At 41.0% G+C, this 22,366-nt stretch overlaps 1 long non-coding RNA gene across 1 annotated transcript in view; it reads left to right on the forward strand.

The window, feature by feature from the left end:
• Nucleotides 1-22,366, forward strand: part of LOC133102062 (uncharacterized) — a 64,051-nt gene that overhangs the window by 32,985 nt on the left and 8,700 nt on the right. The window contains exons 3-5 of the long non-coding RNA XR_009702841.1: nt 14,030-14,116; nt 20,641-20,831; nt 20,994-21,078. This is a non-coding gene — a long non-coding RNA (uncharacterized LOC133102062). The remainder of the gene's footprint in view (nt 1-14,029; nt 14,117-20,640; nt 20,832-20,993; nt 21,079-22,366) is intronic.

Raw genomic sequence — 22,366 nt, forward strand, 5'->3', positions numbered from 1 at the left:
TATCTGCTAATCCCAAACTCCTAATTTATCCCTCCCCGGCTTTCCCTTTTGGTAACCGTAAGTTTGTTTTCCATGTTTGTGAGTCTGTTTCTGTTTTATTAATGAGTTCATTTGTATCACTTTTTTAGATTCCACATATTTGACGTCATATGGTATTTGTCTTTCTGTCTGACTTCCTTCACTTAGTATGATAATCTCTAGGTCCATCCATGTTGCTGCAAATGGCATTATTTCATTCTTTTTTATGGCTGAGTAATATTCCCTTGTATATGTGTACCACATCTTCTTTATCCATTCATCTGTCTGTTGATGGACACTTAGGTTGCTTCCACGTCTTGGCTATTGTAAACAGTGCTGCTATGAACATAGAGGTTCGCGTATCTTTTCGAACTAGAGTTTTCTCAGGATATATGCCCAGGAGTGGGATTGCTAGATCATATGACAATTGCCTTTTAACTGGCTTCCTGCCTTCCAGACTTGTACTTCCTACTTTATCAATGCGTAACCATGAATGCACTCCAGGTGTGTTCATCCCCTCAGCCCTCGTGGGAGGGCCTGGGGCCACCTCTTTCTGTTCCCTCATGGTGTCTTACAATATTACCATTTTCCATGAGTGTCATGGGTGCAAAATCAGGGAAGATCTAGCATCTAATCCACTCTCTACACTGCAGCCAAAGGGACCATTTGAAAGAAAATACAATCATGTTTATAAGTCAGTGGTTCTTCATGTTACCTTTAGGATCAATCAAAATTCCTTTAGCCTGCTTGATTAAGTTCACTTCATCAGCTTTAATTTATATCAGACTTGCCAGGCTATCTTGAGAAAATATTTTCCAAATTCTTTTAATTCCTTTTTTAGCATACCCACAACTAAGGTTGGAGAGGAGAGCTTACAGAATTTTCCCGCAGTGTAGAGGAGAGACTCCTGCCCTCAACCGTAGATGAAGTCAGAAAGAGAAGGACAGAATGGTGGCGAAGTGCAAGAAAAGTCCACCTGTTCATTTTCTGGCCCTGGGGAGGGTGGGGAGGCGAAGGGAGACCGAGAGTGTTTGTACGAAGAGGAAGGAGAGGGAGGAGAGCCAGACATCAGTCCTGAGTCTCTGAGAGGGTGGGGACCCGTTAAATCAGTGGGTTACATCGAGAGCAAGTTGGGGAGGTATCGCCACAGCCATCCTAGGGTGCGGCCTTGGAAAAATACAGCAGCGTGGATACTTTCTGAGGTTCAGCCTCAGTTTCTGTGTGACCACGAAGCTAAGTCAGCCTGGGGCCTGTTGAGGCATGGCAAGGCGACCTGCGGCAGGGCTCGGAGCCCAGGGCACTTGGGTCAGGGAAGAGAGCCGGCCGGAGCCCAGGTGATGTAGGGGGCAGCCACGGGGCCCTTCTGGTCCTGACCAAGCCCAGAGGACCCATTTGTAGGTCCCACAAACACCTAGGATGCCGAGGAACGCTGGATGACGCTGTGTGGTCTGAGAACCGTAGCATCTCCCCCAAACCTCAGACACATCCATCCCATACTTCTGTCCCTGTACATCCATAAACACTTCAAGAAAGACACAGAAGATGAGCAAGCTTCTTAAGCATTTTTCCAGAGAGACTTGGCATTCCCTACGTGTGCTATTTCAACTATTAGACTGAGCTACGCTTTTAACAGATGTGAACTTACCTTCGTTTGTTTTTCTATTAAGTAGACTTATGAAGAAGACCAACTTAAAGAAATCACATTGTCCTGCACGTCTCCGCTGGAATGTGTGAAACATCCCACTCACTGTTGTTATTTGTAAACTCGAAGAAGTGTGGAATAAAGTAGAATATAAAATGCTCACTTCCCCTTTCCCGTTTCCCTCCTTTCTTCTGCTTCAAGTGTTTTGCAAAGTTGGTAGAGAACAGGGGGCAATGTTTTGAGCCTCCAGTTTTGGGCGACTGATTGCACGAGGCTACTGCAAACACACATGAGACTGGAGTGGATTGGGAACGGGGAATGTGATTATGACGGCATTTCGGACAAGTTTAACTTGATGTAATTAGGCAAGATCAACATCAAGATGTATTTTGGAAGTTGGGGGTATCTACTTGGAGCTTAAGCAAGAGATTGGGGCAGGAGGTACAGATAGGAGAGTCTTCAATAGATGAGTGATATGTGAAGCTATGGGGCTGGATAAGGTCTCCTTTGGTGAATATTAAGAAGGACATGTACGGATGGCAGAGGAAAAGGCCAGTGAAACAGACTGAGAAAGAAGAATATTGTTCGTAAAGTGGCCAGCTGGGAAAAAGCAAGACAATGTCGTGGAAGGCAAAGGAGAGAGAGTTTCAGGAAAGCGTCTGTGACAATATGGGTCAAATTAGTGAATTAATTATTAATTCATTCAGCAGCAATTAAGCACTCATCCTGGGCCCGGTGTGGAATTAGGCTCTGGAGATACAAAGGTGAAAAGACAAAAGCTGCCAAGTCATTGGTAGCATGTGAATTTGGAAGAGGCCACTGGATTTTGCCACCAGGAAGGCACAGTGTATGTAGTTTTAATAAAGTGATGGGATTAGAGGTAAAGCTGCAGCAGCTGAGGTGGGGCTGAAGAGGAGGAGACTCTTTCAAGGCAATTTGGGATGAAATGCAGGAAGGCAATGGGGCTCCCTGGACTGCATATTGGGAAGAAGAGTGTTTCAGGGAGAGTAACAAGACAATGTGTGTAAACTGAGAGGAATAAGCCAATGGATTCAATATGTTCTTTCAGCAAATATTTACGGAATAGCTCGTCTGTGTCAGACACTGTTATTGCAGGAGGGCGTGCGAAACAGTGACTAAAACGCTGTCCTCAGGGGCCCCAATCTAGTCGGGGAGACAGACATAAATCTGAACGTACATAAACATTTTCAGACGGTGGCAAATGTTATAAACAACTTACAAGGCGGGTGAAGCGAGGGAGGGGCCCTTGTGCAGAGGCCGGGACCCCTGGCGGGGACGCTGAGACCTGAGTGAGGGGAGGGGCAGCGCCCAGTCACCCAGGTGAGCCGTCGGGGGCGGGGAGGGGGTGGGGATGAGTGGGGGGTGGGGATGGGTAGGGATGAGTGGGGGGTGGGGATGGGTGGGGATGAGTGGGGGGTGGGGATGGGTGGGGATGAGTGGGGGGTGGGAGGGAACGCCCAGGGCTGCAGGGCTGCAGGGCTGCAGGAGGGGAGGCTGGAATCCCAGGCAGCGTCAGCTCGCGCAGGGCTTCGCTGGGCAGGGCGAAGCGTTCGGCTTCTGTGTTTTAATGGCGCTGGGAAACTACTGGAGGTTTTAAACGGGGGCCTGATGTTTTCTCTTGAGGCACCTTGGCTATTAACGGAGAGAGTCTGTTGGGACAAGAGACACGGCAGGGAGGATCGTCAGGAGGCCTGGGTGGTGAGTGAGGCCGGAGCGCTGGGCCTGGACCAGGCCTAGGCGTTTGGCACCGAGGATGTTGCCAAGTGGTGGCATGTAGGACATTTTTGGAACGTAATGCCATCCGGAGACCCAGGAAAGTCGGTGGTGTGGTTCAGTCCCAACCCACAGGCCTGAGAACTAGGGGCCTGCTGGTTTAAGGCCGGGAGTCCGAAGGCTGGAGAACCAGCAGTGCCGATGTGCCAGCGCAGCAGAGGATGGACGTCCTGCTCCAGAAGAAGAGTGAGGACTGGCCCTTGCTTCCGCTTTCCCGTTCCAGGCGGGCCCCCAAGAGACTGATGGTGCCGCCCTCACGGGGGATGTGGAGCTCTTGACTGTTCACTCAGGTTCAAACGCTGATGGAGAAACAGCCTCACAGACGGGCCCAGAAATACCAGCTATCTGGGCATCCCTCGGTCCAGTCAAGCTGGCACATAAAGTTTATCATCCCAGGGGTTAACGGAAAGACTGGATTAGAAAAAAGGGAAGTCACAGGAGGATGGAGCAATTGATAAGATCCCCAGAAGAGGTGAGAGGCACGGGTGTGTGTGCACAGGTGTGTGCGTGCGTGTGTGTGTAAGATTTGATAGGGATGCTTCGTTTTATCTTTTCTTTTTAATATTTATTTATTTGGCTGCGTCGGGTCTTAATTGCGGCACATGGGATCTTTGTTGCGGCGTGCGGGGTCCTTCGTTGTGGCGCACGGCTCTTCGTTGAGGCGCTCAGGCTCCAGAGCACGGGGGCTCAGTACTTGGGGTGCAAGGGCTCTCTAGCTGTGGCTCACGGGCTCTAGAGCGCTCGGGCTCCGTAGTTGCTGCCCACGGGCTTAGTTTCCCCACGGCATGTGGGATCTTAGTTCCCTGACCAGGGATTGAACCAGCGTCCGGCGGATTCTTAACCACTGGACAACCAGGGAAGTCCCCGTTTTATTTTATCTTATTTTTTAATGTTTTCCCAGTTTTTTGAGGCATAATTGACAAATACAATTGTAAGGTACGTAAAGTGTACAACGTGCTGATTTGATATATGTATACATCGTGAAGATTCTCCCCCATCCCCTCCAGGGACTTACATCCATCACCTCACATATTTACTTTTTTTTTTTTTTTTCTGGTGAGAACATTTAGTTCTACTCTCAGCAAATTTCAATTATGCAACACAGTGTTATCAACTCTGGGTTGCTTCTTTTTAGACACAGAGGAGGAACACATAAATGAAGAAACTCTGGTGAATTCCTGAACCTCTCTGAGCCTTTTTTGTAAAGCAGAGCATTATCCTTGAGATTAAATTGGCTCACACGTGCTAAGGGCCTGGCGTAATGCCTGGCACCATAGCAGGTAGGTAGCCAGTAGGCTGTACACATGGGGAGAAAGAAAGACTTTGAAATAGAGGTAGAGGGAGCTGAAGGAATTCTTACCTTATGAACTGTATTGTCTTGGAGAACTACTTGAGGAGCTTCTCTGAGAGCAAGGGCCTGGGGGTAGGAGCAGGATGGGGCCAGGAGGAGAGTGATAACATTTAGAAAGCTGCCTGGGGGGAGGTTGAGGGGGGTTGGGAACTCCTAAGACTTCTAAGGTTTTTGTTACTCTGTAGTTCAGTGATACTTCCACCCCCGCCCCCGAAGTATTTTTTTAAGCAAACGGTTTTATCCAAAACTGAAGTCTCTTTGTACTGTGCCCAAGAACAACAGAAGTCATGTTACAATGATAAGACTTGACAGGAATACAGTACCCAAGAGAGCTGTCCTGGTATATGCTTGGGAGGGGGGCTCCCTACCCATCGCCCACCTTGACCTGAGTCTGGTCCAGCCTGAAGACTCTTACCTTGAAAAGGGACCCTTACCTTGGAAAGGATGGCATTGGTGATGGTGATGGTGGCTATGTCAGTTTACTTCTAGGTCCAATCCGTATGTGGGGTTCCTTTACTCAGAGCTATGGGATTTGGTTACATCCAGTAAGAGACTGAGGAATAGGCATTGATGTACAATGTTTTGATACACAATTTATATGGCACAACATCCAATTAGGGTATATTTTGATGGATTTAAATACCCAGCTCATTCTCTTTTTTCCATTTAAAAACACATATACGTATATATTATTTTTGGCTGCACTATGCGGCTTGCGGGATCCTAGTTCCCCGACCAGGGATCGAACCTGGGCCCTTGGCAGTGAAAGTGCCAAGTCCTAACCACCGGACCGCCAGAAAATTCCCTAAAAACATATTTTGAAAGCATATAATATGCATATAATACTCCTATCCTAAAAAATTACTTAAAATTTGTGCTATTTTTCTTTGTAAGTAGTTTTCCTTGCTCAACAAATACAGGTAATATTGCCATTAAAATATTGTGCTTTTATTTTTTTAATGTCCACTATCTTTGAAGTCATTAGAGGAATTAAACTTCTTTTGTATGTCTTGTTTTCTTTATATAATAAATAAAATGTACAAGTATTTTCATGTAGCTATTAATAAAAGAAGTTAATTTAATCCTTTGTGATACTGATTTCACAATGTTTTTTTTCTATAAATTGCCATTGCTTGTTTTAATGAAACAACCTGTGAAATTTCCTGAAATACTGTTATTTTTCCTTCTCTTCCTTTTTCTCACATACTTTCAAATTTAATTTGGAAGTTTGCAACATCTTTATTTTGGTATCTAACTGTTAAGGTTCTTATCCTTAGAAAAGCTTTCTTACAGAGAAATTAAAAATCCAGAATAAATTTATGGCTTTAGACTTGTGTTTAGGTTAGGAAGCGGTATCTGTTGCTGATGGGTAAGAAAAAGATCTTCACCCGTGCAGCTCTCTTTGACTTTTCTTGGAAAGTGACCTTTTCCTGTTAAATGGCAATTATTAGGAGAGTCATGAGAAGAGATGGAAAGACACTGCATGGGGTTTATTAATGATGTTATCTCCTTGATATTAAGTCTAAGAAATACATCAACACTTCAGATGTGGATATCCTGTACAGATGCTTGGCTTGAAAATATGATCAGAAGTCAATGTAAGTGCAGTCCTTGGACCATCTAGCCCTCTCCACTGGTGCTGTGACTCTTTTTGGCAGTCCAGGTGGTTCCATTTTCTGGACTATTCCTCTTTAGTTTAACTGAAGTTGTAAGCCGTTTTGCGTAGCTGTATAGTGGCATCTATGTATTGAATACGATGTCTGTAAACAGACGTCACCACGTGAGCAAACTGAAAAGCTGTTGACTTTGCTAATTACCAATGATTTAACCTATATTATAACACTATTTGCTTTAAATATTTTTGAAATTTTCTTGCTGTTTTGGACTGTGATCAAATCCACGAAGGAAATGATGCAAATATTAATTCAGACTGAACTTCTATGCATGTTAAATTCCCACTCTTGGAAAAGTTAAAACATCCAGTGCTTTTGGTCAGTCTTTTTTTCTTGATTGTTTTATGAGTCATGCTTTAAATTCTGCTTTAACGATCACAACGCGATATAGTTTGACATTTGAACAATGACAGCACATTAGCTTTTGGCTGCACAGCACAGCTTGTGGGAGTTCCCCCACCAGGGATTGAACCCCGGGCCCCTGGCAGTGAAAGCGCAGAGTCCTAACCGCTGGACCGCCAGGGAATTCCCTAGCTCGCTAGCTATTTTTTAAAGAATGTAGGCTTAGGATGGAGGGAAAGTGTGAAATAAAAGCATTGGGAATATAGATTTTCTGGTCACCAGGGAATGGATTTTTTTCCACCTGGCATGGTGAAAATGAGAAAATTTGTTTAGAAGTCAGGGTCAGAGAATCATGAAATTTCTGAGGTATGGAGAATCTTTAATTCTAATATAACCGAATACAACTCATTTTTACACAGATGAAGGCAGAAGAGAAAGGAGGTGATTTGTCTGAAGGTATTTAGCTGTTAATGGTAGAGACGGAGCTGGGGCTGAACTCTAGTGTCCAAATTCAATGCTCTGCTTACTTTCCAACAAATCATGTAAGTGGAGGTGGGGGGAATAAGGGGGATTGGGACAGGATTTTGAAAACAGTTATCACCGAGTTCTCTTTGCTGAGTCCAGCCTTTTTGGAACCCACAACTCTGAACCAAATGGAACTAACCAAGCAGGGTCAAGGGGAAAAAAGCAAGTGAGATTTGCCTTGATGTGTTTCACACCTTGAAGCCTGCAAGCGATTTTGAATCGAATCCCAATTTTGACATTTACGATTTTAGGCTTAGATGCCTCAATTGTTTAAAAAAAAAAAATGTGTTGGCCTAAACTAGTGATTTTCCAACTTTACCATGCATCACCTGGAGGGCTTATTCAAAACTAGTTATCTAGGCCCAGCCCCCAAGTTTCTGGTTCAGTGCCTCCAGGTGGGGCCTGAGAATTTGCATTTCTAACAAGTTTGTAGGTTGTCTGAGGACCATATTTTGAGAACTAGTGGCTTAGAGATCATTTTAAAGGTCTTTTCCTGCACAAAAGAATTCTTTAAAACAAAAACAACTTTATTCAGGCGTAATTTACATGCAATGAAATGCATGAATCTTAAGGAAATAGTGAGGTGGGACAAATGTATTCATGCATGTAACCACCACCACAGGCAAGATGTGAAGACTTTTCCATCAAGGCAAAGAGCTCCCCAATGCCCTGCTGAAGTCAGTGTCATTTTCTTTTTTCTCTTTTTTTTAACCATTTTTTAAATTGAAGTATAGTTAATTTGCAATGTTGTGTTAGTTTCAAGTGTACAGCAAAGTGATTGTTACACATATACATATATATATATATGTTGTTTTTCAGATTCTTTTCCATTATAGGTCCTGCACGAAAAATTCTTAACCTTCTCAACAAACGGAAGTTTATACATTCATGGCACTTGGAAAGCATGGGCAGGGAGATGTTTTATTTTATGAGAAACCAAGTTTTGAGAGGTCTTCAAATGAAAGATACAAGTTACTTTAAGTATGATTTTAATATAGTATTCTGTCGAAAGTCACCAATGTTGTTGGAAAAGGAATGAGAGATAGTCAAGGTAATTGGCAAAGGAAAATTGTGGAAGGACTGTGCTATATATACTAAGTACAGCGAAGGCTTCTCATTAGTGCCTTCCTATGGAAGTGGATCTCAAAACAAACCTTATTTATTTAAATTGGAGTCAGTGGGAGTTCCCGACAAGAAAAATAGTTATAAGATCAAAGCACTAAGTGAAAAACCAGGAAACAAGAATTTTATGTAACTACCATCTAAAGAATTCTTAAGGTAAGAATTTTCAGTTACATTTTATCGATGTTCTTTCATAGTTGAAAGAGCATGAAGCCGTGGTTTGAAACCCACTTCACTCCTTTCTTAACCTTTAGTACAAATATGCTTGGTTATTTTATTGAGTTTGGCAGTTCTTTAATCATAACAAAGAGAAATGGGAAAGTCCAAATGTATAGTCAGTTCTTGTTCTTATTACAAATCCAGTTTTATGTAACATTTTCTTGCAGGAATATATGTTGGCTGAGGTTGCTGTGCTGGGGTTTTAGATATTACGGTTACATTTTGTACAATGTGTAACGTAATTGCTAAATGCATGCACTGTTTACACACTGTTTTAGGCCAGGTTTTAAAATATTCCCAAGAGTTGGAACATATCTTTTAAAAGGTAAAAATTACACTATAGATGTAAAAATATACCCCCAGTATATAAGAATTTATTTTGTATTTCTTTAATTTAAAAATTACCCCAAGTCTGATATAAGCCACTTATAAAGAGGTGACTTTCTTTTTTCTGGTAAAGATCTAATGCACTGGTGATCTACTTTTGTCTTAATGAGATATGACCCTTGTAAAATGCAAATGTATAGGAAAGAAAATTGAACCCATACTTCTCAGTTGGCTTTCTGTTGCCTGTATAACAGAGTTAGCGTTTCACCTGTATTTTCCACCGACACAGCAGGGAGGAAGATGTGTGAGAAAGGGTCTTGTGATGAAAAGTAGCCTGATTGATCATTTAAAGACCATCTGGGAAACTTGCCTCCAAATAGCTGGTGGGCGTCCCAGACACTGAGTGCTGGGCACCATTGTCCCACACAGCACGGAGAAGCTCTGCGGCCTGTGTTTGGGCTTAATTAGGGCTCGGAAATTTAAGACTTTCTTTTTTCCTTAATCTGAGTGATTTGTGACTTTATCTGTGGTTTTATTTTAGAAGTAATTACATCAGATTAAAAATGAAGTTCATTATGGCTATTTTTTTTAAAAAAGTCGGGTAATAACAAATGTTGGCAAAGATGTAGAGAAATTGGAACCCACGTACTTCATTGATGGGATCCAAAATGGTGCAGCTGATTTGGAAAACAGTCTCGCACTTCCTTAAATGGTTAAACATAGAGTTCCTGTATGATTGGGCAATTCCACTCCTCTTTCTCTCTCTCCCTACCCCTTCTCCCTATATTCTTTCCGACTCTCCACCCTAGAGTGTAAGCTCCAGGAGAGTGCAGGCCTGGTCTGTCTGGTTGCTGCTCTGTCTCTGACATTTGGAACAGAGTTTGGCACATGGCAGGTACTCAATGGATTTTTAATTGAGCAAACCAGTAGGAAATAGGCATACAGTAAAGTTATTAAGAGCAAAGCCTCTGGAGTTACCCTACCTCACTGTGAATGCTGGCCCAACTCTTCCTTTGGGACCTTGATTTTATTACTCAGTCTCTTTGAGCCTCAGTTTCCTCATCTGTGAAATGGGATAATAACAGCACATAAAATTTTTGAGTGACAAGCCCTCAAAAAAATTTATTAAGAACAAAGAAAATTCATTTAAAAAACTTATTAGATAGAAAGAAAATTCATTTAATAAAAAGTTATTAAGAATTGATTGCATAACACTTTGTACCATGTAATATGGGCATCATCTCTGTAGATGAATAAGATGTGGTCCCTGGCCTCAAGATAATAAGGAAGTGTCACCCTGGTAGGAAAGAGATCCCTGAAAGCCAAGAAAGAGGCCTAGGTCTGTGGAGAATACACTAACGTTAATGCACCACCTTAGCCAAATGCATTAGGAATCATGGATCAGCCAAACTTTGTTCTCAGTTTTTAGCATTAGGGAGTCAGTCATTTTGAAGTGAATTTATTTCTCCAATATATTATATATGAAAATATTAATTCATATGTATTTCAAGTGGACACAATTTAGCCATCATGAGAAAATTTAATTTTATGCCCGGCCAATTTACTTCATTTAAAAACAACGAAGGGACTTCCCTGGAGGTCCAGTGGTTGGGACTTCATGCGTTCACTGCCAAGGTCCTGGGCTCCATCCCTGGTCAGGGAACTAAGATCCCACATGCTTCGTGGCGTGGCCAAAAATAAAAACAACAAAAATAAGTACATTGAGCACAGGATATATTCCAAAATATAGCTTTGTTTTGTCTTCTTTAAAATGTATGCAGTGGGAGTATTTTTCCCCTGCCCCTGATCATAACTTGGGCAGGTGCCTCGACTCTGGGGCTCACTTGTAGATCAATTTATTTCTGTTAGTTGTGATCATAGTAGCAGGTTGTGCCTTTCTTGACTTAAAGTTCCCCCTAGACCTGAGTTCCAGAAAATATGAAAGAATTCACAGTTCAGAAACATAATGCCTTATGGGAAAACAAAACAGAGATGGGAGACTGGGCCACGATTCAATAGATTCTATCCTTAGATTTACCAACTCTAGCTAATGACAATCAGATTTGGAACATTAATCAGCACAAAAGCAGCCCAAACTTCTGCAGGTGTTGTAAGATCACTTAACAGTTGGAGAACGATAGTTAGGACATGTTACAAAGTTTCTCAAAACATGCTATACAGATGTTTTCGAACATGGTGGCAAATGGAATCATTGCAAGGTGTGCTAGTTTGGGTGCTCCCAAGCTGGCTGTTTAAACCCCAGAAGATTTGTCTTGCTGACATCCTTAAAAGAGAGGAGACTCCCTGAGAGGAAAGGGTGGCAGCTGGGAGGTGGCACATTCTAATTCTCAGCAGACTGACATTAGGAACTTTTGTAAGGAAATCATGGCTGGGTTTTTACCAACATATTTTTTTTTTAAATGCATTGTAGGAAATAGCTGAAGTAAAAGTTGTTTATTGTTAAGAAAATTACTATAACCATAGGATGTCTAACTAATGGTTTACTGTTGTCACTATCATACCTAAAAAAATATTATATATATATATATATATATATAAGATGTGAGTATCTTTTTTATAGTCCTAATACTTGGCGAAGAGCCAAGTATCAACATTCTGCTTTCAACTTAAATAGTGGAGGCATTTTCACCACTATTCTCTTAATACTGGAATGTCAGTGCTTGCCATCTCTATAGGAGAGGCCCAGAGTCGCTTTTCTGTATAAAGCAAAACTAATTCTGTACAGAGCAGATGAAGATCCAATTAAGTAACAATCTTTGTGTGATGACAATTTACGTAGTCTTTACCAAGTCTCTTGTTCGTATTTTTACATTTAATAAAAGAAAAGAGTACACTAAATTAAAATGGACATATATACACTACCAAACGTAAAATAGATAGCTAGTGGGAAGCAACCGCATAGCACAGGGAGATTAGCTCGGTGCTTTGTGACCACCTAGAGGGGTGGGATAGGGAGGGTGGGAGGGAGGGAGATGCAAGAGGGAAGAGATATGGGAACATATGTATATGTATAACTGATTCACTTTGTTATAAAGTAGAAACTAACACACCATTGTAAAGCAATTATACTCCAATAAAGATGTTAAAAAAAAATTAAAAAATAAAATAAAATAAAATAAAATGCTTTTGGTGGCATCTTATACACGTTACACTAATAGTAAGGGACCATTTCTTGTCATATACTGTAGCTAGAAGCTTTCTTTCTTTCCTCCTTTTCTAACATCTTAAATAAATTAATTTTACTCGGTAACAAAATAGATCCTAAGAGTAGATTTTCCCCTTTCTGGTCCTCCATCCACACGTTCAGAGCCTCCTCTGGCTTCACCCTCCAGAGCTGTTAATGCTGGTCTCTGGGGTCCCAGTATGATCCCAGGAGGTGCAGACCTGAATAGTTGGGATGGGAAAAGTTTGGAGAAAACTCTACTTAAGCTATCTGATATAGTTAAACATTTCTCCATTTCCCAAACCCCCATCCTCACTTTTCCTGGGACACAGGTTATACAGTCTTAGCTCTGCCCGTGATCACTTCTTGCCAATATGCCTGAATCTCTCTAGCCCGTCTAACTCTTCTGAGTCTCAGGTTTGCATTTCCATAAACTCCCACGTTACGTTCCTGGTCTGTACTGGACTTGATCACAAAAACCTTAGCTTCTGCTTTACCTAATTTTTTCTGTTCTTAACTCAGAGTATCTGCTTTTCTAATGATTTCCAAAAAAGTTTTATAATGCATGTGTACTGCATCAATCTTTGCAGTGATCTAAATACCACATAAAAGTGAATCCACTGTACCTGAAAATGGCATCAGGGAATGTGTGGTTGGGGAAGGAATTTAGTATTTAAAAGCTAAAAGCCGGACTCCCCTGGTGGCGCAGTGGTTAAGAATCCGCCTGCCAATGCAGGGGACGTGGGTTCGAGCCCTGGTCCAGGAAGATCCCACATGCCACAGAGCAACTAAGCCCGTAAGCCACAACTACTGAGCCTGTGCTCCAAAGCCTCCGAGCCACAACTACTGAGCCCGCGCACTGCAATGAAGAGTAGCCCCCGCTCACCGCAACTAGAGAAAGCCCGCGCGCAGCAACGAAGACCCAACACAGCCAAAATAAAATAAAATAAATAAATAAATTTTAAAAAAACTAAAAGCAAATTGACAAATAGACACAACAAAACAAAAAAAATTTCATTTCACTGACTAACATCTTAATACAGGTTGTGCTGCTTAAAAAATTATCATTGATTATTGCTAAATCTGTTCAGAAGATTTTGATAACGTACTGTAATATAGGCATTTTTTGCCCTCCTTTTCTTTTTTTTAACCTTAAACTTTAATGAAAATATAAAACTTTTTGTTCTGCAGTTTCCTAGTGCATTGCTAAATGGGAAAAGGCCATAACATCTCCTTATTTCACAGTTACAGTATCCACGACTGTCTGACCCTTGTACTATGTTGTAATGCCTCTGAAATCAGGGCTGGATTTTATTTATTTTTGCATTTTCCCTTGGCTCTTAACTTGTCAAATAAATTATCAGGGGAAAAATCCTTCTCATCACTGCTTTTTCTCTTCCTGGAAGATGATTTACAAAAAGTAATATGGTCACTTGTCAGCATATACCCTCCAAAAAGAAATAAAATTTAATTTGTGCCAATTAGTCATTTATTTCAATGGGAAAGAATAAAGGATGAACAATCAGGACAGTGTCTCCAGATTCTTTTCTAGCTAAAAAAATCACACAAGGATCTTTTTTGTTTGAATGTTTTAGTTTGCTGCTGCTATTAAAAGAACTCTTAAGTCACTACTCCAGACACAGTTATTGTGGGCACGTCTTCAAGATTCACCAACCTTTTCTCTTCAAACTAAAGCAGATAAATAAAAGGGAGAGATGGAAGACACAGAGAAGGAGGAACACACACACACACGTGCACACTAACAAATGGCTGCCTCTGTGACGGCCCTGCAGGCTCATCTGGTGTTTTATGGCCTTTATTGTCTTGCTCAGGACAGGGAACTGATGACCATACCACATGGTGACCTGTGAACACCCAGATGCAGCTGTGTGCTATTGTTGTCAAAGAAAACAATACAGGTAAGCTCACACATGCCTAGTAATAAACATAATTGTCACAGAGATGCATGGTAATTAAGCAGCAATGTTCAGCATTTTATATAAATTGCTATAATAATTATTATATTTTTACAGAAAACACAGGTTTTAAATTTTTTGCTTGGGTGTATTTGTAATCAGTCCAGAATATTCCCTGTAAAACCTACCATTCCTTTCTGTCATCCTTATCACCAAATCCAACTGCATTTACTCACAGAGTACCTGGGACCCCTTGCCTTCTGTGGCATCCCTCCTGTATCCCCAAGCCAATGTCCTGCCTGAACACTCGGACCCTTGCCCAGCCTCCTCCATCCTCCCACACTACTCACACCAACGGGGTCCTTACACCATGCTCCCTGCCCCCAGAACCAGGGGGGGAGTGCGAGGTCAGAGGGCTGTGGACTCCACAGTGGCTGAGCAAGAAGATAATAATCCAGTGTAAAAGGGTGAGTAAGAAGGTAACAATCCGACGTAAAGGGATGGGAGGCTGAAGTTCAGGGACAGTCATATAGGAATAAAAGAGATTAAGGGCTGACTCCCCAGAATCCTTGAATTGTGATCACATGTGCTGAAGGAGACGCGGCAGGAAGGAAGATGAGGGCCTGTCGCAAGCACCGTGTCAACCCTCCACTAAGCATCACCTCCCACCCTGACCCGAAGCCACAGACTTCTAACCTGGCTCCCCTTCTGGACTCACAGGGGGTCTCTAACACCCCCACCTAGTATGGGGCATGCCTAGTGTGAATATTCTACATGGATGTGAATTTTAGTAGGTTAATAATTGTACCATGCCTATTGTGTTCGGAGCTATATAATTTTAAAGGACTGTTCTCATTTTACTCCAGTAACCCTGTGTGGTAGGCATTATTATCATTCCCATTTAAAAAATAATTTTTAAATTTCAGCTTCATTGAGCTATAATTGTAAGATACTTAAAGTGTATATCACGGTAATCTGATACGTGCACATATTGTGAAAGGATTCCCCCTATTTGGTTAATGAACATGTCCATCACCTCACATATTTATCTTTTTTTTTCCCCCTTGGTGAGAACACTTAAGTTCTACTCTCTTAGCAAATTTCAATTATACCCATTTTTAAACAAGTCCGTTGAGGCTCGGAGATGAGCCGCCCCATAGTTAGCCGGTGGTCAAGCCAGAACCCTGACTCATGAAGCAGGGAACTCAGAGGAGATGCTGTGAAGGTGAAGGGAAAGAAAATGGAAGATGGGGGCCCAAGAAGAGAGGTTCGTGTCTCCCCCTCCCCATTTTGTTGGGCTGGCCTCAGTTTACCTTCATCTTTGTGCAGTCAGTTAAGAACTGTCACAAGGGACTTCCCTGGTGGTGCAGTGGCTAAGACTCTGCGCTCCCAATGCAGGGAGGCCGGGTTTGATCCCTAGTCGGGGAACTAGATCCCACATGCATGCTGCAACTAAGAGTTCTCATGCCACAACTAAGGATCCGGTGAGCCACAACTAAGGAGCCAGAGAGCTGCAATTAAGACCCAGTGCAACCAAATAAATAAATGAATTAATTAATTTAAAAAAAAAAAGAGAGAACTGTCACAAAGGGGAATTGGGCCCTTGGAGGGTCTACTTTTCTATCTCAGCAAGAATTATTAGCTGCAATTTTGAAAAACTGAAAATAAAACTATCCTATCTTTGGAAATTGCTTCTTACAGTCTTCATTCTAGTCATATTATCACATTCTATTTATAATGAATTTGAAGGGACCATAAAAATCCTTCAACTGTGCTGACATCTGGCATCAAATATTGCTTCTATGAGACATCTTAGGAAGCTTTCTTTCTCTTGGAATAGCTGAGTTCTGTTGTTTTAATGCCACCTATAAAATATTCTACCACAGAGTATTAAATATTGAACTGCTTCCCTGCTAATCCTAGTCTTTTCTACTTTTAAAATAAGAAAAGAGGTTCATTTAATTTTTAAATGAGATTAAAAAAATCTGTTGTTTTTATATGGCAAGATATTCTCGGCCCACTCTTAGCAGCTGGGGAAGTTGCTCTTATGGACTTTTGCTTTTTACTCTTGCCTTTTGAATTCCACGTTCAGATCATTTTTCTATGAGCAGAGACAGGTTTATGTTACTTATAACGTACCAGCAGGTCTGTAAATGACCAGATCAGTGGTTCTCAAACTTTTTAGTCTTAGGATCTTTTACACTCTTAAAAATTATCAAAGAACCCCAGAGAATTCTTATGTGGGTTTTTCTGGGGTATATCTACCAATGTTTACCCATAATAGAAATTAAAACTAAGAAAATTACAAAATATTTATTTATAATTCATTTAAAATAGCAATAATAATCTTAACAGAAGTAACATTTTTTTATTAAAAAAATGCCAAACCAAAAGGATTTTATGAGAATGGCATTGTTTTACATTTTTGCAAATGTCTTCAATATCTGTTTTAATAGAAGACAGCTGAATTCTCATATCTGTTTCTGCTTCAGTCCGTTGCAATATCACACATCATGTAGTTTCTGGAAAACTCTGCTGCAAAAAAGGCAAATAACTTTGTTTTATTATGAAAATAATTTTTTTTTAGAATAACATCTTTTTAAAAATTATTTTTGGTTGCGTTGGGTCTTCGTTGCTGCAGGTGGGCTTTCTCTAGTTGAGGCGAGCGAGGGCTACTCTTCATTGCGGTGTGCGGGCTTCATTGAGGTGGCTTCTCTTGTTGCAGAGCATGGGCTCTAGGTACACAGGCTTCAGTAGTTGTGGCACGCAGGCTCAGTAGTTGTGGCGCACGGGCTTAGCTGCTCCATGGCATGTGGGATCTTCCCGGACCAGGGCTCTAACCCCTGTCCCCTGCATTGGCAGGCGGATTCTTAACCACTGCGCCACCAGGGAAGTCCCTTGACCTGTTTCTTACCCATTTTTTTTAACCTGTAAATTGAAGTTATTGCTAGTATCTACCTCATAAGATTACTGTAAATATTAAATCGGAAAGTAAAATAATATCTTGTTCTTGGCCCATAGAAGTGTGTGTTTTACTTATTATTGCTAATCATAATTATCATCACTTTATGAATCAAAGGCTTATTTTGAAAGTCACTAATCATTCTTTAATTTTCCTGTTATTGGGTGATTTGAAGTTTCATTAGACAACTATGGCAATGAAATTGCAATCATGATCTGCTCATTGAGAGGTTGTTAAAAAGTCCAGATTAGTCTATCAATTTTTGACTGCATCTTTTCATCTTTCTGCCGAATATTGTTTGTGCATAATCATACATCTTATGCCTCACACATGTCCTTGGTCAAACTTAACCTGGGCCTGGCTCATAGGTCCATGTTTCCTTTACTCCACGGCAGAATCCCTAGCTCTAGGCCAGCCAGTCTGAACTGGCTTTTTGCCCTTTTTATGCTTGAACGTGCTTCATTCTGCCCTGTCATTCTTATATTGGATTTGGAATCATCTATTTTTAGTAAACTTCGTATTTCTTGATTATTCTCTTAGCTAGGATAAATTTTTAAGTTCCGGCTCCTCTGGTTTTGATTCTGTGTATGTTCCTGCCCTGAATGCATTACTCACATCCTACTTAACTTAATATCCATATGATTACTTACTGCATGCATCCCATCCCATCCCATCCCATCATTCGGGTTTGATCCTTGATGGTCACTTCACAAGTATCTGAGCTTCATCTGCTAATTCTTGGTGCCTAACAAATCTAAACACTCCTATCTCGGTAATGTAAAGGTTTGTATGAGAAGCGGATTACGTGGCTTGATGAACAGTGAAGGACATAGAAATATCATTCTCTGATACATGTGAAATACATGGTGTACTCTAGCAGAGATGGGTCTGGTTGAGACAGCATTCTGTAAAGGATGCTGTTTATTAGATTTTGCCAGAATCTTGGTAGCAATTGTTGTGAGTTCACCCAGCCCAGATATCTGTATAAAATAATAGCTATGAAATTATTAGGAAGACAGAAAGATTTATTGAGTAAGAAATGAGAAATACATGCATTTTTCTATAGACCTATCCTAAATAAATTCTTATGGATTTATATTAGGTTCAGATATCAATCTTTAGGTCCTTTTCAGTAAGGAGACGGTGGTAAACTTAAGGAGTATAGCTAAGAAAATAGCCTCTATTTCAGTCTAGTTCAGTTTCTCAGCCTGGACACCACTGATATTTTGAGTGGATAATTCTATGTTGTCAGGGGCTGTCCTGGGCATTGTCAAATGTTTAGCAGCTTCCCTGGCCCAACCTGCTAGATGCCAGTAGCACCCCCTTAGCCACGACGATCACAAATATCTCCAGACTTTGCGAAATGTCCTCTGGGGTTAAAAATCATCTCCTGTTGAGAACTGCTGGTCTAGTCTTTGTAAATTTATGACAGTATAGTCTAACTTGATTTTTCAGCAAAATGAGTACAAGAATATTGAACTTAATTTCTGCCTTTAATTTTTTCATTTTGTGAAAATATTTTATTATTGTAGCTTTTTGTTTTCATTCTTTTATTTTTTTGTTTCCCTTACCAGAATATTAAATTATTATATTGCACATATTCTTGTGAAATTGTTTTATTGTTATTATGATTACTATTATTATTAATCATTATCTGTTTTCCCCAGTAGCTTCTAAGCACCGCATGGAAAAAAACTTTTTCTAGACCAGTGTATGTCCTTGTTTATATTAATGGCTATCAGTTGGTAGGTGCTTAATAAATATTTGTGAAGTGAGTGAATGAATGAATTCCTATGCTTGAATTGGGAGGCAGGATGTTCACGCAGGGCTAGAAAAAGAGTCAGAAGGTCTGAGTGCACTGTGGGATCTTTGGCAAATCTTTTCATTTCACTGGCTTTCCATTTCCTCATAGGTAAAATGATGACCTGTGAAAGATCTTGTGTTAGTTTCCTAGGGCTCCTGTAACCAAGTACCAAGTACTGGGTGGCTTAAAACAGAAATTTATCTTTGCTCTTAGGCTGGAAGTCTGAAATCAAAGTGTCCGCAGGGCCATGATCTCTCTCTGAAACCTGTAGGGGAGAATCCTTCCTTGCCTCTTCTCGCTTCTGATGTTTGTCAGTAATCCTTGGAGTCCCTTAGCTTCTAGATGCATCGCTCCAATCTCTACCTCCATTGTTACACGATGTTCTTCCCGGCATATGTCTCTGTCTCTGTGGCTCTTCTTGCCTTATAAGGATTACCTTGTAAGGACACTACTTGTATTGAATTAGAACCCACCCTAATGACCTCATCTTAACTTCATTACATCTGCAAAGACCCTATTCCCAAATAAGGTCACATTCACAGGAAGCAGGGGTTAAGACTTCAACATATTTTTTTTGGAGGGGTGGGCACATTTCAACCCATAACAGATCCTATTTTGTCTGAATGCTGCTATTATGGTCTTTGCCTTTGTCCATTGCTCTTAAATTATAGATCATAATTAATATTGAGAAGAAAATTAGAATCTGAATCCAGTTTCCTGGTTAGGTCCCTTGGAAAGAAATGGCTGAAATCTAACAGTGCTAGAGGAATCTCTCAGGGTTGGCTTTGTTTCACCGTCACCTACACTCTAATGTTGCTGTCATGCAGACACCCAAGCTTCATCTCCACCCCCTACACATAACCACACCTTAGAGCTTGGGAGGGCACACTGGCAGCCTGTCCACACTTGGGAAGAGGGACTTGAGGAAGAGATTTGCACGGGCACTGACAGCAGTCTTGGGTATATTGGGGCAGTATTATTTTCCTAAACTAAGGGCTGTTATAACAAAGTACCACAAATGGGTGGTTTCAACAACAGAAACTTATTGCCTCACAGTTCTGGAGGCCGAAGTCTGAATCAAGATGTTGGCAAAATTGGTAACTTCTGAGGGCTGGGAGGCCTCTCCTCTTGGCTTGTAGATGGCCATCTCCTCCCTGGGTGTCTTCACATCATCTTCCGTCTACCTGTGTTTGCCCCTGTGCTCAAATTTCCTTTTTTTTTTTTTTTTTTTTTTAATAAGGGCACCAGTCATATTAGAGTAGGGTCCACTCTAATGACATCATTTTGGTACTTCCCTGGTGGTCCAGTGGTTAAGACTCCATGCTTCCATTGCAGGGGGCATGGGTGTGACCCCTGGTTGGGGAACTAAGATCCTGCATGCCACACGGCACAGCCAAACAAACACACCAACAAACAAAACAAACATACACATATCTAATGACATCATTTTAACTTATCTTTATAAAGACCCAATCTCCAAATGAGATCACATTCTGAGGTACTGGTGGTTAGGACTCCAACATATTTTTTATTTGGAGGATACAATTTACCCTTACCAGGCAGGAATTCTGGGATCCCATGGAGTGTGGTCCAGAAGGGGTTCCATGGATTCCTTGTGGCCATGTCCTCTTAGCTCCATGTCCTCTATACAGAGGAAGACCACAGGGCCCCAGTCGGTAGTGTGCCTGTGAGCTATGTACTCTATAATGTAGCATATATAATTATAAACTGCACCAAATTCTGCCCTACCCTTTCCCCCAGGCTTTGCCATTTCAGAGCAAGCTGGGTCTATGACCTACTGCCAGCATCTACATCCCTCGGCTAAAGGAGCCTGCTCTGTGCCAGGGAATTAACATTCCCCTGGGAGCAGCCCTCAACCCATGACTGAGGACGGCTGGGACACAGATGCCTCAGTTCCCTAGCTCCTTGGGAAGGATAATTCTGTGGAAAGGGTAAGTATGTGGGTCAATATCAAAGACTTTCCCCACTTTGTTTTAAAATTTCATTGCGAGATATGTGTTTAATGTGAAAAAAATTAACACTGAATTGCCATATATAGACGTTATTTTTTTCCTTCTGTATTTTATTTATTGTCTGTTTCCTCCACATTAAAGAGAAAGCCCCAAGAATACAGAGATTTTTGTCTGTTTAGTTGACTGCTGGATGCCCAAGCCAACACAGGGCCTGGCACGTGAGAAGGTGAGCAGTACCTCCTGGGGATGTGGACGATGAGAGGGTGAGAATGACAGCACTCATGGGGTGGGGGAGGAAAGCAAGGAGGCCAAGTTCAGATTACTTTTTAAAACACCATTTTTATTGGAGTATAGTTGGTTTACAATGTTGTGTTAGTTTCTGCTGTGCAGCAAAGTGAATCAGTTATACATATACATATATCCACTCTTTTTTAGATTCTTTTCCCATATAGGTCATTACAGAGTATTGAGTAGAGTTCCCTGTGCTACAGTAGGTCCTTATTAGTTATCTATTTTTATATATAGTAGAGTGTATATGTCAGATTACTTATGATGTTGCGTTTAATCATCTTATTTTGTTTTTACCATGATTTTCCTTCCCTCTAATATTATGATTATTTGAGAGCTGTTTCTACTTGGCTCATGATGTTTATTGGTATTTACATTTCCAAAATATCTGACCAAGGAAGAGATGTGGTTTTGCCTGACTGGACCCATCCTAGGAACCATTCCGGTTACATACACACCCCTCAGCCTACCCCCTGCTCTCTCTCCTTCCACACAAAAAATCATACAACAATTTAAATTCTTTCCCCTGGCACCAATAATTCATAAAGAATCAATTGTCATTTTTCTATTAAAGGAGGATCCCATTATTTAGTCAGTTTTTATGTAACTAATCGACTTGTGCACTATTATTTTTCTCTGTTCATTCTCTTTTTCTTTTTTTATTTCCTAAGATTGTTTTCTTCAAGACGTGTAAGCCAATTTAGTTTTAGCTCAGACAACCCATACAAGACCCAGCATTAAAGTTTTCTCCTTCTGAAATGTTGATCTATTTCTGATTTCACTGAACTTCCACAGTTTCCATTTCTGTGACACAATTCAGCTAGGAAATTGAATTAATTAATATACAATTTCCCCAGTTGCCTAACATAAGACTAGTGTGATGATCTTGTTTATTACAGTAACATTTTGGGGGTGGGTTATATTTCCTTTTAGAAAAGATTATCTAATTTAAAAAAATCTTGTTTCATTTACATCACCTAGAACAGTAGGGGCTGGTGGTAGATATCAACTCCTTGTTGAATTGATAACAAGATAAGCGCAGACTTTTTAAAGCTGTCTTAGACCTGAATGGTAAAATATAGCATAGTCATTTACTAAGCATTTCTTTTATGTCCAGTGGGTACAAAGAAAATAAAATGACACAATGACTGCCATGGAAGAGTACAGAGGAATTGTACAACTTTAAAAGAGAGGTAATGTAATAGAGAAAGATTTAGTTGGACATG

The sequence above is a fragment of the Eubalaena glacialis genome, chromosome 12 (genome assembly GCF_028564815.1).
Source record: "Eubalaena glacialis isolate mEubGla1 chromosome 12, mEubGla1.1.hap2.+ XY, whole genome shotgun sequence".
Classification (NCBI taxonomy): domain Eukaryota; kingdom Metazoa; phylum Chordata; class Mammalia; order Artiodactyla; family Balaenidae; genus Eubalaena; species Eubalaena glacialis.